Below are 15,829 nucleotides of genomic sequence, written 5' to 3'. Positions count from 1 at the left end.
GTTTGCTCATAAAATATTGTTGTTTTATATAAAAAAAAATAATATTTAAAGAAATATATTGAATAGGACGATTTAATATAGAAAATTCTAAAAATTTTATATCGTTGAGAATAAAATGAAAAAAAATGTTAAGTAATAAATAAATTAGAAAAACTAATGAAAACTTTTTCTCCCAAGCTATCACACCCCGCCCCTAGCTCGCCTCTTGAGCTCGAGGGGGGCGCAACGGACGGCAGATACCACCCTTTTGTAATACCTACTGCCCATGTGAAACTTTTGTACTCAATAAACTTTAAGTTAAGGATATAAACAACAACTGTTTGACTAAACTCATTTTATTGCCAACAGTACAATGTTTATACAACTCCTAGACTTAACTACAAAGTTTACATCAACAACTCTAAAATCGAAAGTGTGGTTGTGGCATGGCAAACCTTGACCTTAGCAGCACCCTAAAACCCCTCACCTTTCGCTACTTAAGAACAAAAACATGAAAGAAAAGAATGAGCTTCAAAAAGCTCAGTGAGTAAGTGGTAAGCAACTTCTAGAGTCCATTTCAACTCATAACAAGCATATCACAACTACGAAGTTAACATCCAAATCTCAGCCCTGAATGAGTCTGTTCTACCTACACATACGGTAGATAGTTAAACTGATACTACTTATATAAGTCTATTCTCAACTCTACCTACACACATGGTAGATAGTTAAACAAATACTAATCATAAACACTTAATTTTCTGCGTTCCTTATGTGCACATTGTGTTGGGTTTTATGTCCTAAAACTCATGGTTTGTAAACAATAGAACTTATTCTGAAAATTCAATAAGTTGTTATTGAATATTTTGTTTTTTAGAAATCCAATATAAACTTGAAGTCCCTTGACAATTACATAAGTACTTGAACTTTATGTGGAGACATACAAGTGGATAAGGTTCAGTAAATAGTCAAAATGATCTATAGTATATGAATAAGGTTGGGTGCCTTATTCTGGTAATAATATTAGATGCGGCCTACTTTGTAGTTGTTACAAAGAGTTGTAAAGTGCTACATACGAAGTGATCTTAATTTGTGCATATAATGACATGAGGAGTGGGGGTGTCCTGTGCAAATGAGTTTTGTCCAAGATCGAACCATGAAACTAGTCACTCTTACTTTATAACGTTGTTTAATGTTTAAGACTAACTATTTTAAAGCGATGACCTAGGTAGCTTGACCTTAATCCTAAGCTAACTATGAACTCCTGTTTGTTCGGGATTGTCCTTGATCTGCAAACGGTGAGAGTAAACCAACTGTCTCTGTTCAATAAGCCTCCCATTTTGGGATTAAGATCGGATAAATAACTGAGAACATAGGGTGCAAAACGGAATTCACTTCTACCCGATTAGGGTTAGTAGAGAGGTTGTTCCCTTCAAGTGCTGATTTTGGGTCTTGAACAAGAGGCCCCACCTTCTCATTGGCCCGAGAGGGATTCAGTTTGTTGATTGAATCGGAAATCCATTTTTCATTAGGGGATCAGTGGGACTTAAGGAACAAGAGATAATTTCAGGGGTAAAACAGAGATTCGACCCAGCCGTTATTACGAACAACCTGTGAGATACAACTCATACTTAGAGTTAATGAAGCTTAAAGAAGTAGGTTGTTAGTGAGCTACTTGAAGAAGTGAATGGAAAAAAGTAATTTTCCATTTTGTGTTTTTCCTTTCTTTTTTAATATATCAAAATTGATTTCATAAATCAATTTTATTTAATAAAATTAAAAATATTATTAATTTTATAAAATTAAGTTCATAAATTAATTTTCTTAATAAAATTTAATAAATAATTATTTAAATAATTTTAATAATTTTAATTAATTTAATATCAAATATTAAATAAATTTTTACACAATTCCATCTTGATTTAAATATTATTTCTCTAATTTCCTTTAATTCTAATTTGAACACTTCAAATTAACTTATCACGCTACTCTAGAGCTAATCCATTTACGAGCTAGTAGGGAGACCTCGCGGACCTACAGATCATGGGCTCCAACGATCGGAGATTAATCGGCTAAACTCATTAGACCGATCTAACCCCTATTCGTTAACTAATGAGTGATTCCACTAAAGCCCATAATTGAACTCCCCTTACTATAGATAGATTATGTCCACTCGATATAACTATGATTAGTAAGTTAACCCTTCACTTGTTGTTCGTAATAACGGTTGGGTCGAATCCCTGTTTTACCCTCGAAATTACCTCGTGTTCCTTAAGTCCCACCGGTCCCCTAATGAACAATTGATTTATGATCCAATCAATAAATCAAATCTCTCTCGAGTCAATGAGAGGGTGAGGTCTCTTGTTCAAGACCCAAAATCAACACTTGAAGGGAACAACCTCTCTACTAACCTTAATCGGGTAGGAGCGAATTTCGTCTTGCACCCTATGTCCCCGGCTATTCATCCGTCTTATCCCCAAAATGGGAGACTTATTGAGCAGAGACAGTTGGTCTACTCTCACCATTTGCAGATCAAAGGATAATTCGAACAAACAGGAGTTCTTAGTTAGCTCAGGATTAAGGTCAAGTTACCTAGGTCATTGCTTTAAAATAGTCAATCTTAAACAATAAACAGCGTTATAAAGTAAGAGTGACTGGTTTCGTGGTCCGATCTTGCACAAGACACCCCCACTCCTCATGTCATAACATGCACGAATTAGGATCACTTCCAATATAGCACTTTACAACTCTTTGTAACAACTACAGAGTAGGTCGCATCCAATAGTGTTACCAGAATAAGGCACCCAACTTTATTCATATACTATAGATCATTTTGACTATTTACTCGAACCTGATCCACTTGTATGTCTCCACATAAAGTTCAAGTACTCATGTAATAGTCAAGGGACTTTAAGTTTGTTGGATTTCTAAAAAAAAAAATATTCAATAACAACTTATTGAATTTTCAGAATAAGTTCTATTGTTTACAAACCACGAGTTTTAGGACATAAAACCCAACAAACTCCCACTTGGACTAAAACTCCAGTGGTAACTTATATATCCGATATATAAGACTGAGTTTCTAAGTTTTATAGAGAAAAACAATAAACTAGGGCATCTCATACCCATGGTTTATCATTCGGTATCCTATACCTGATATTTCTCCCACTTGCCCTAGGTTATTTAACTGGTATTCCTAGTCTTACTAGTTGATTCTCAAACACTTTAGCCGAGAGAATCATTTTACACATATTAGTATACAATAGGCTTTTATTAAACTATATGGGGAATGCATCTAATTCTCAATAATGACCAAGAAGCACACTTTCCTCCTACTACTTTAAGGTGCTCTCAACTCTTTGAGTAAGATGCATCTAACCTGTCTTAACAACTCTTGTTAACAGTCATATCTAGAAATCTTTAAACTTACTATACTTTGATCTTAGACATTTTAAGTATCTTAATATTTGCAAATGGATTTTAACAATTTGATTCTTAATAGAAGTTGCTATGAGATAGAAAAAATATATTTTCTGAAAATGAACATTTCATTAAAAACAAAAATATGTACAATATGTTCATTACAAGATTTACAAAAACAGGTAATATCATCTTCAGCAACAACTTCTCCCACTAATCAAGCTGATTAAACGGTCTTCAGGAGCTAAGTTTCCTGTTTAGCTTTCTCTGCTTTCTTCTCTGCAAGATATTTAGGGCAATTTCTCTTCCAATGCCCTTCTTCATTGCAGTGGAAACATTTCCCTTTCTCTGTAGCGGTTTTCTTGCTTTTCTTGACAGCAGGCTTCTTCCTCTCTTTCCCTTTGTCTTTCTTCGCTGGAATACTCTTACTCTGCGAAGAAGAGGCAACATCAGGCTTAGACGACATTCCTTTCTTCTCAGCAAAAGCAACATTTACTTCTGGTTCCAGACCCTTAGTTCTCAACATAGTCTGGAAAGCCTGTAGCTCATTCAACAGAGTGGTCAAGTTGTATTCAATTTTATTCATCAATGCATTGGTACAGAATTGCATAAAACTCTTTGGAAGAGATTCTAGAATAAAACCAACCTGACTTCTCTCGTCCATCACAGCACCGTTTACTTCAGCCACATTAAAGTAGACCATCATGTCTAGGACATGTTCACGAGCTGAGGTCCCCTCTTTCATGCGGATGTTATAAACGATTTGATAGCATCATGCCTGAGGGTCAAGGACGATTGTCCAAACATCCCTTTCAGAGATTCCATAATCCATTTTGTAATACTCATATTCTCGTGTTTTTTGGCCAAAACGTCAGACAAGCTAGCGAGAATATAAGCATCAACTTTATCATTCGCCCTAATCCATCTATCAAATGCTTCCCGAATAGTTCAGTTAGAATTAGAGCTAGGAATGGGAGGACGTTCCTCTGTTAAGACAAATCACAAACCATCTACCGTAAATATCATGTTCAAATTTGATTTTCATGTCACATAGTTATCCCCGATCACTTTGTCTGATGCCAACAATTGTATAATTGAACTCATCATTCTAAAATTATAAACAAATTCTATAAGTGAATTGTTTTTAAATCCAATCAAGTTTTAGCAAAGTGATAATGTACCAGTAGCTAAATTAGTTGAATGGGTTGAGAAGTAGTTAGCTAGCATAACGAGGGAATCTTCATCTTTACAATTGTCTTGTTTATGTATGTTTCATTCGTCTATTAGAGATACTCGGGAGGGTAGTCTAAAGACGGGATCTAGACTTGGGAAGGTCAGGTCAGGTTAGAATCTAAGTTTGGAAGAACTAAGTATGTTGAGCAACATACATGTTTTTACTCAAAACTTAGTCGAAGTCATGTATAGTTAGATTTTTCAATGATTGCACTAGAATTTTGTGATGTCGTAATAGAAAAATTGTATATCAGTGTGGTACAACTACAATCCAACATAAAAATAAAATTTAGAATCATTATTTTTGCAACGATACTTAAGTGATTTAGAACAAATGCTACTGAAGGGCAGTCATGAATTCCTTCACAAAAGCAAGACAATCCTTGTCCAAATACTATCTTCAGAATAACTTATATTCCAATAGTCATTTAGTTATCGTTTTCGGTCAAGATCTTTACTAACACTTAGTAATTCTTGTAAGTGTAAACCCGTCATTTTCAGATCTTACAGAACGGTATGAGTATGCCTCCAAAATAGAAGACAAATACCCAAGACGGAACTATAGGACCCTATTCATTTTACTGAAGTCTAGGTTGTTCTGAATCCTATGTTACAACCCTCCGTGGGGATTGCCGCGATTAACGACTAGCTAGTGCCGCCTAAAAACGACAGCAAGCGCAACATAGGAATTTCACGGTTCAAACAAATAGAAGAGATCGTAGGACAATGTTGACACATTTCCTTCACCCATTTACTATGAATGACTTCCCTCATTCACCTTGTTATTGACCCATGCAAATACTTTTCAAATGGAGCATTCGAGGTAAAATCGACACGAAGTCGAGCGTAGATCTCACGGTGTGAACTCTTGAGGACGTGATAGCTAATAACTTTTATTCTTCCACTAAAGTGTTCTAAATATTTGGGTAAATTTATACTTAAGTTCTTTTCAGCTAATAAAAACAACCTAAGTCTAGGTGGTTTATCCAAGTATAACACTTATAAATGGATTTTCAACCTACGATGTCTAAGTGATAAACCCTTTTTATTACCTCACACCACTCACGTATGCTCCTAAAATCGGTTACCAACGCTCAATTATTCGACTATAATCCCCAGGTAGGAGGTGTTTCGTAGATCATCAACTTAAGTACCCCCAACCTTCGACAGGATTATATTCCGACTGAGTTTGTAATCCTTGTTTTACAAGTTTAACGACCTATTTTAACTATTAAAACAAGTGGTTAACCTAAGTGAGCATGTAACTGTTCTTTATTATGGATTTTAAACGTCTAATCTAATTTTATAATAGCTTACAAAATTTTAGACATGCTAAACATCCATGACAAACAACAAAGGCATTCAATATCTAATATAACTATTATACTAAATACAAGAAACACTAACATGCATACTATATATTATAACATTCTATAACATACTTTCAATGCATGTAACATGCTTCCTATAGTGGGAGTTTAAATCTACATGCCATACTGTATGCACATACAAGATTTATTTAATTATAACATACATCACATGCATAAATAATTAAACACTAACTGATATGGCTTTAGTTTTGGCATAAACAAGCAAACAAAACCTAATTATTACAAAACAACTTCTGAACCACTTTTGAACCACTCAAACCGCTCCAAAACGAACTCAAGTAGCTTGAATCAGACCCGAACCATCTGAACCCAGCCAAAAACCATTTGAGGCTAAACCAGACTGGACCTCAAGAGAACCGGTCAAATCGACAGCTCTCACTCCATGCTTAAAATCTCGCTACGTCTCATCGTTTAGCAATGATGACCATCGTCATGCGTTTTGCCTGACCGTTTAGTGTTTGTGTAATCGTTTAGCAACCATCGCATAGCTCCTGATCAAACTATATGATCGTGTAGTGTCTTCCTTCTTCCGCATAGTGTCATCGTCTAATGTCGGAGAATGCTACACGATCGCTTAGTGTCAAACGCTATCGCGTAGCTCCATCGTTTAGCACGGACAATTACTACACGATCGCTTAGCGCCATCATTTAACGTCTGGTCTTGATCGTTTAACACACGATCAAGGTAAGTGATCACTTAGTGTTATCGCATAGCTCTTCGACGCATCGCCTAGCTGCCGCACATAGGTAAACGATCGCTTAGCTCTTCAATACATCACTTAGCTGCCGCATAGGGGTAAGCGATCGTGCACGCTATCGTATAGCTCTTCACTGCATCGTTTAGCCCCCACCCAAAGCTACACGATCGTGTAGTGCCATCGTATAGCAATACAACGCATCGTTTAGCTCCCACAGGTATACGATCGTCTAGTGCACAACACCTTAACGATCAACGCTCGATGCTACAGCTCGCTTAGCTTTTCTTCACATCGTCTAACGCATGAAGCTCAACGATGACATGAACAAAGGCTGAAAAACTGGAATTTGCAACTCGGCCTCTTCGCTTGTTTCTTCGAATTACAGCTTAATTTCAACTCTAATGACTCTAAATAAATTGTAAACTCTTGGGAACACAAATAAGCTCATCAAGCAAGAGCCAATTACAAATTTAAATGAGAAATAAAAGAAAAATTAAAATCCAAAATTCAAAGAACTATATCAGTACAGCAGTTTCATATTACCATATAAAACACCCACCAAACCAAAATTAAACTGAATTGAATGTTTATATAATGCTCTGATACCAGTTATTGGAACAAACCATCGTGTAGTGGAAGTAACCCGGATCCATAAGCACTCTAATTCATTAATTTTGGCAAAAATGAAAACATGCTTCAATAGAAATAAATGGGTTTCGTGACGTACCTTTGTAGAACTTCCTCAAAGCTTGAATTCAACTGCAAATCTCCTATGAATCTTGTTGTAGATCGCCCCAAGATCTTCCTTACTATCCTCTTGGTGCTCTCGATTGAGTTGTGGAACTCAAAATAAGCCTAAATTAAGGGAATTCAGAGACAAGCTCACCGCAGCAACCGATATGAAGAACACCTTTCTTCTCTCGAATTTTTCAGAAAAATTTGATCGGTTGCCCTTTCTCAAAATCACTCCAATATCTTCAATATATTGCAGACCATCATGCAAAGAGATTTGCTGCATGAGATGCAGCTCATGCTTGGAGTTAATGAAGCTTGAAGAAATGGGTTGTTAGTGAGCTACTTGAAAAAGTGAATGGAAAAAACTAATTTTCCATTTTGTGTTTTTGCTTTCTTTTTAAATTTATCAAAATTGATCTCATAAATCAATTTTATTTAATAAAATTGAAAATAATTATTTAAATTTTTAAATAATTATTTATTAATATTATTAAGAAAATTAAGTTATGAAATTAATTTTGTAAAATTAATAATATTTTCAATTTTATTAAATAAAATTGATTTACGAAATCAATTTTGATAAATTGAAAAAGAAAGGAAAAACACAAAATGGAAAATTAGTTTTTTCCATTCACTTCTTCAAGTAGCTCACTAACAATACACTTCTTCAAGCTACATAACTCCAAGCATGAGCTGCATCTCATGTAACAAATCCCTTTGCATGGTGGTCTGCAATATATTTAAGAGATTGGAATGATTTTGAAGCAACGCAACCGATCAAACTTTTCTGAAAAATTCAAGAGAAGAAAGGTGTTCTTTATTTGGGTTGCAACTGTGAGCTTGTCTTTGAATTCCCTTAATTCATGCTTATTTTGAGTCCCACTACTCAATCTAGAGCACCAAAAGGATAGTAGGAAAAATCTTGGGGTGGTCTACACAAAAATTCAAAAGAGATTTGCAATTGAATTCAAGCTTTGAGGAAGTTCTACAAAGGTATATCACGAAACCCATTTATTTTTGTTGAAGCATGTTTTCAATTCTGCCAAAATTAATGAATTAGAGTGCTTATGGATCATGGTCACTTCCGCAGCATTATGATATGTTCCAACACATAGATCCCCGCTTATTGGCTCAGAAGCTAGGTCTTTCGGCCCTCTGGCCATCTCATACAAGGTTCTTCTCACAGGCTCAGGAACTAGACCTCTCGGTCCCCCGGCCATCCCGTGAGATTCTACTCTGGGCTCAGGAACTAGGTCTCTTGACCCCCTAACCATCCCGATCATATATTCTCATTCTCATTCTAATTACTCATTCACAACATAAGCATATACATATACTCTAAAAGATATGCTTAAGACTTAAAGGAAATACCACTCACCTTGGTAGGGTAGGAACCTTTCTCTCTATAAGTTCCTTGGTTTCCTCGGTCGCCCTTTTGAACCCTAAATTCCATATTCAAATTTAAGCTCAGATTACTCGTAGTTCTAGATCTTATTTTGACACACTTCCTTCTACAAACATGTTCTAAAATGTCTCAGGAAGCTTATCTCAAAATCTCAGCTCAGAAATCCTCATGGTTTGGCTAGATTCCTCAAATCATCAGAGACTGGCCCAAGCTTACCCGAGAGCTCAACCCTTCTGTCTTTTCCTCACTCTCTAGTCTGATTCCTTTGAGCTTCTTCTCTGGCATCCCTTCCTTGAAAACTAGACTCTTGGAGCTTTTAAGCAGCTTTGGAATCACTCAAAATGCACTAGTAGTCTGGGAGAACTCCTCGTCCCAAGTTGATGCTACTACAGGACCTCACTGTCCGACAGCATCTCCTTCCCTTGGAACCACTTGATCAACGTATAGCTTCCTCCGAATCTGCTCTCAAACACTTTTCCTAATATACTTTGAAGAGGATTTGTGTTATGAACTGAAGAGAAGACTTGTGGTGGTATTTATAGGCTTTAGGAATTGATCATCATCATCTCTTAAAGCCTCCAATGCATGACACCTTCTACTTAGAAACTTTTGGAGTGTTTGCACTATGCTTTGCCACCACCTATTTCTATGCCACTCACCTACTTCCATGCCACTCACCTACTTGCATGAAGTTTGAGTTGTCTTCCTCATGCATAAGTCTTCCTTGCATGAAACTCTATTTGTCCACCTCCTACTAACTCAAGCTTAACCCTCTTCTTGGTATAGCCACTTGTCCGGATGAATCCATCAGCCTTGTGTACCACAAGCCTCATCAACGCATAGACACTTCACTATGCACCCATCATGGCTTGACCCATCATCCAGCTCATCGTGTAATTCTTGCGCTCATCACATAGCTTATCGTCTAGTAATCTCTCGCTATCGCTCATCGTTCAGTGCATAGCGTCTACGCCTATCGTGTAATGCAACGCCCATTGTCTAGCTCAACGCCCATCGTGTAACGCTTTGCCCATCGTGTAGCGCTTCACCCATCGTATAACACTTTGCCCATCATGTAGTCCCATCGTTTAGCACTGCAAGTAGCTACACGACCATCCACGTGCATGCTCCAACACCCAGTGCCTTGCACACATTGTCTAGCCCTCTCGCTCTCGCTCACGTAGCCTCTTATCATTCCAACGCATGAGCAACCTTTGGGCAGCGCCTCTTGCCAATGCTTCGGCCAACATGCATCCATACCTCATGTAACGACTCGAGTTCAAGAGGGGTACATGAATGAACCGATATTACATCTGAATGAGAGGGATCCTGTGGACAAGAAAGTATGGTTAAGAAAGGCTTAAAAGAATTGAAAGTTACTACCTATACCAACAAAGTGCACCTTCCTTTTCGGTGGCTCAATCTTAAGAACTCCAAAGTTAAGCGTGCTTAGTTTAGAGAAATCCTATGTTGGGTGATCTCCTGGGAGTTTTCCTAGGATGCATGTGAATGAGGACAAAGCATGCTAAAAGGACCCGTGTTGGTTTGTGGGGACAACTTTCACTTCTAAAAAAAAGAAATCAAGGTAAAGGAGGATGATATAGCCAGGTCGCAGGGGAATGTCGGGGCCATTAGGGGTCGAATCTGGATTCCGAATCCTAGTCTGAATCTTGGGCCTGAGGCGTTACACCTCACAAGCTCAACGCATGGTTGTCTTTGGCTTCAATGCTTAATCCCTTATAATCTCTACAAACTTAGCTTTATTAGAGCCTCATGTATTAATGTTTCCTAACACCGCACGCATGGTTTCTTTTGACTTTACACTTAGCCAAATTTTTACTAGTTAAGGCTCAACTCAAAGCTACTCAACAAACATATTCAAACACTTAGAATTTTTCTTTTCTCATAAGATTTAACTTTTACTTAGTTAATTTTCTTAATTGCCTGCTTAAGTAGGGAAATTGAAATCTAGGTTTTACAATTACTGCCCCTTAAGAAAATTTCATCCTCAAAATTTATTCGGACTAACTCTGGTTTCAGGTTTCACAACAACCTCTATCGCAAGCCATTATAACCTAGTCTATTACTATGCTTCTGTTGCGCTACTCTGATATTAATTCCTTAGTTTGTCAACGATATTTCTCCTAGCCATCTCTATACTAGTCGTTGAACCAAACTATCTACAAAATAACTTTTCTATCTCAAACTCTAAATGAAATGATTAATTCATTCTTACCTTCCTCGATGGATCTTCAGGTAGCGTTGTGAGTTCCAACTCAGGTTGCATGCTAGAACCTGCCACTTCCGTTATTCCTCTTAGTCTCACTTTAACTAATTCTTAGGTTTCTCTTTAAACCTATGGAATCTACAAAGCATGCTAAAAGGACTCGTGTTGGTTTGTGGGGACAACTTTCACTTCTAAAAAAAAAAGCAATCAGGGTAAGAGAGGATGACATAGCCAGGTCGTAGGGGAATGTCGTAACCTCTACAAACTTAGTTTTATTAGAGCCTCATGTATTAATGTTTCCTAACATCGCACGCATGGTTTCTTTTGACTTTACATTTAGCCAAATTTTTACTAGTTAAAGCTCAACTCAAAGCTACTCAACAAACCTATTCAAACACTTAGAATTTTCCTTTTCTTCAACATAGGATTTAACTTTTACTTAGTTAATTTTCTTAATTACCTGCTTAAGTAGGGAAATTGAAATCTAGGTTTCACAATAACTTCCCCCTTAAAAAAATTTCATCCCCAAAATTTATTCGGACTAACTCTGGTTTAAGGTTTCACAACAACCTCTGTCGCAAGCCTTTATAACCTAGTCTATTACTATGCTTCTGTTGTGCTACTCTGATATTAATTCCTTAGTTTGTCAACGATATTTCTCCTAGCCATCTCTATATTAGTCATCGAACCAAACTATCTACAAAATAACTTTTCTATCTCAAACTCTAAATGAAATGATTAATTCATTCTTACCTTCCTCGATTGATCTTCAGGTAGCGTTGTGAGTTCCAGCTCAGGTTGCATGCTAAGACCTACCACTTCCGTTATTCCTCTTAGTCTCACTTTGATTAATTCTTAGGTTTCTCTTTAAACCTATGAAATATACTCTACCACACATCCCTCTGGTTTTCCTGAATACAAACCTCAAGTTTTCAACCCTCCGATTTCCCTAGAAACTTATGCTCTTTACACTCAACCTTCCCCTCAGGTTTTACGTAAACCTTTACTTAACTTGAAGTATGTATTCAGGAAAACCAGAGAGATATGTGGTAGAGTAGATTCCATAGGTTTAAAGAGAAACCTAGGAATTAATCAAAGTGAAACTAAGATGAATAAGTGGCAGGACCTAGCAGGCAAGCTGAGCTGGAACTCACAATGCTACCTAAAGATCCATCGAGGAAGGTAAGAAAGAATTAAGTTATTCTCAATTAGAGTTTGAGATAGAAAAGTTATTTTTTAGATAATTTGGTTCAACGACTAGCATAGAGATGGCTGGGAAAAGTATCGTTTGACAAACTAAGGAAGTTAATATTAGAGTAGCGCAACGAAAGCTTAGTAATAGACAATGTTATAAGAGTTTACAACAAAAATTGTTGTGAAACCTTAAATCGAAGTAAGTCCGAGTAAATTTCGAGGACGAAATTTTCTTAAGGGGGAAGTAATTGTGAAACCTAGATCTCAATTTTCCTACTTAAACAGGTAATTAAAGAAATTAACTAAGTATAAGTTAAATCCTATGTTGAAAAGAAGGAAAATTCTAAGTGTTTGAATAGATTTTCTTTTCGTAGCTTTGAGTTGAACCTTAACTAGTAAAAATTTGGCTTAAGTGTGAAGTCAAAAGAAACCATGTGTGTGGTGTTAAGAAACATTAACGCATGAGGCTCTAATAAAACTAAGCTTGTAGAGGTTATAAGGGATTAAGCATTGAAGCCAAGGACAACCATGCGTTGAGCTTGTGAGGTATGGACGCATGTTGGCCGAAGCATTGGCAAGAAGCGCTGCCCAAAAGTTGCTCATGCGTTGGGATGATAAGAAGCTGCGTGAGCGAGAGCGAGAGGGCTAGACAATGAATGCAAGGCGCTGGGCGTTGAAGCATGCGTGTGGATGGTCGTTGGGATGATAAGAAGCTGCGTGAGCGAGAGCGAGAGGGCTAGACAATTGCAAGCGCTGGGCGTTGAAGCACGATAGCTGCTTGCAGCGCTAGACGATAGGACTACACGATGGGCGTTGTGCTACACGATAGGCTCAGGCGCTATGCAATAGGCTATGCGCTAAACGATGAGTGACAGTGAGATCGTTAGATGATAAGCGACAGCGAGAGATCATTACACGATGAGCTATGCAATGAGCACAAGAGCTTCACAATGAACTAAACGATGGGCCAAGCCATGATGGGCGCATATTAAAGTGTCTATGTGTTGTTAAGGCTTGCAGCACAAAAGGCATGCAAGGTCTGATTGCATTGATGAAAGAGCTATGGGTTGATGGATTCATCCGGCAAGTGGTTGAACCAAGAAGAGGTTGAGCTTGAGTTAGTAGGATGTGGACAAATAGAGTTTCATACAAGAAAGACTTATGCATGAGGAAGACAACTCAAGCTTCATTAAAGTAGGAAGTGGCATGGAAGTAGGTAAGTGGCATGGAGAGTAGGTGGTGGCAAAGCATGGTGCAAACACTCCAAAAGTTTCTAAGTATGAGGTGTCATGCATTGGAGGCCTCAAGAGATGGCGAGGATCAGTCCTTAAAGCCTATAAATACCACCACAAGTCTTCTCTTCAGTTCATAACACAAATCCTCTTCAAAGTATATTAGGAAGAGTGTTTGAGAGCAGATTCAATGCGTTGATCAAGTGGTTTCAAGGGGAGGAGATGTTGTCGGACAGTGAGGTCCTGAAGTAGCATCAACTTGGGATGAGGAGTTCTCCCAGACTACTCGTGTGTTTTGAGTGAGTCTAAAACCACTTGAAAGCTCTGAGAGTCTAGTTTTCAAGAAAGGACTACCAGAGTAGAAGCTTAAAAGAATCAGGCTGGATAGTGAGGAAAAGACAGAAGTGTCGAGCTCTCGGGTAAGCTTGGGCCAGTTTTGATTATTTGAAGATTTTGGCCAAACCACGAGAATTTCTGAGCTGAGATTTTGAGGTAAGCTTCCTGAGAAATTTTAGAACATATTTGTAGAAGGAAGTGTCTCAAAGTAAGATTTGTAACTATGAGTAATCTGAACTTAAAGTTGAATCTAGAATTGAGGATTCAAAAGGGAGCCCAAGGAAATCATGGAACTTCTAAAGAGAAAGGTTCCTACCCTACCAAGGTGAGTGGTATTTCCTTTAAATCTTAAGCATATCTTTTAGAATATATATATATATATATATATATATATATATATATATATACTTATGTTGTGAATGAGTAATTACAATGAGCATGAGAATATATGATTGGGATGGTCAAGGGGTCAAGAGACCTAATTCTTGAGCCTAGAGTAAAACCTCACGGGATGGTCGGGGGACCGAGAGGTCTAGTTCCTGAGCCTGTGAGAAGAACCTCGTATGGGATGGTCAGAGGACCGGCAAGCCTAGCTTCTGAGCCCATAAGCGGGAATTATACATGCACATAGGGAACACAGGAGAGTAAGCGTTTATGATTAATATTTGTTTAACTATCTACCGTGTGTGTAGGTAGAGTTGAGAACAGACTTATATGATTAGTATCGATTTAACTATCTACCATGTGCGTAGGTAGAACAACAGACTCATTTAAGGCTGATGTTTGGATGTTAACCTCGTAGTTGTGATATGCTTGTTATGAGTTGAAATAGACTCTAAAAGTTGCTTACCACTCATTGAGCTTCTTGAAACTCATTCTTTTCTTTCCAGATAGCGAAAGGTGAAGAGTTCTAGAGTGCTACAAAGGTCAAGGTCTGTCACGCCACAACCACAATTCATGTAAATTCCCCACGAAGAATCTCCGTAGAAAATTTCACGAGGATGAACGCAGTTTAAAAAGTGATTTTAACCATCTATTTTCCTATCAATCTTAAATTGTAATTATTTTTAACATTGTCAAAAGCATTCTCAAATATACCGTTCGAATAAGATTGGATGACCTTCAAAGTGGTTTAAATTATTTTTAATTAGCTAAATTTAATTTTAAAATCTTCCAAAATGATTAGCCAAATCATTCCCAAAAAGAAAATTTATATTTTTTAAAAAATGTCTTTAAAAAATCCTTATTGATTGGCTAATGGTCGTTGAAGCCAATTAATAGACTTAAACATCACTAATCTAAAAATTTGTCTCGGGCTCACAATTTTAAAAATAAATAATTCGAAAAAGCTAGATTCCCATTTATTGTTTTGGTTAGGAGTTTGAAGTTTATATTAAATGCCAAAAATTGAAAAAGAAGTATTCTTAATAATTGAAGAAACCAACTGGCAACACCCACAAAAACCCACAAATTGAGAAAAAAATTTAACAATCATTCATTGTGAAAGCAACTAAAGATCTGACTAAAAGTTTGATATATTGTTTGAAATTAAAAGAAAATAGAAGAAAGATAACACTCGTAAATAATTTTTTAAATTACAATTACACCTTAATATTTATGTGGCACGGTTTCTATATTATCTAAAAAAACTTATTACAAACTAATTTTAATCCCCATGCGTACAAACTAACAAAAACCCTAAACCTCCGTTTAATGATCATTTCGATTTTTAAAAATCGAGTCTATTTCATTTTTTATTTTTATTAAAAATTAAACCTATTTTTTCTAAATTTCTTAGAATGATTTGGATCTTGATTAGATTTAGTTTTCAAAACCTTCTTCTTTTAATTTCCAAAATTTTACTTAGATTTTTAAAACATTGGTAAAAAAATAGACTAGAAAACGAGAAATTTAGAAGTAGAACGAGTGTTTAAAGACTTAATTTTCAAAAACTAAAAGCAAACGGAACCAAAAAAAAA

The sequence above is a fragment of the Benincasa hispida genome, chromosome 11, assembly GCF_027475165.1.
Source record: "Benincasa hispida cultivar pf3 chromosome 11, pf3_genome.v1.1, whole genome shotgun sequence".
NCBI classification, from domain to species: Eukaryota; Viridiplantae; Streptophyta; class Magnoliopsida; order Cucurbitales; family Cucurbitaceae; genus Benincasa; species Benincasa hispida.
The sequence above is the reverse complement of the archived record's forward strand: the minus strand, read 5'-3'. Positions refer to the sequence as shown.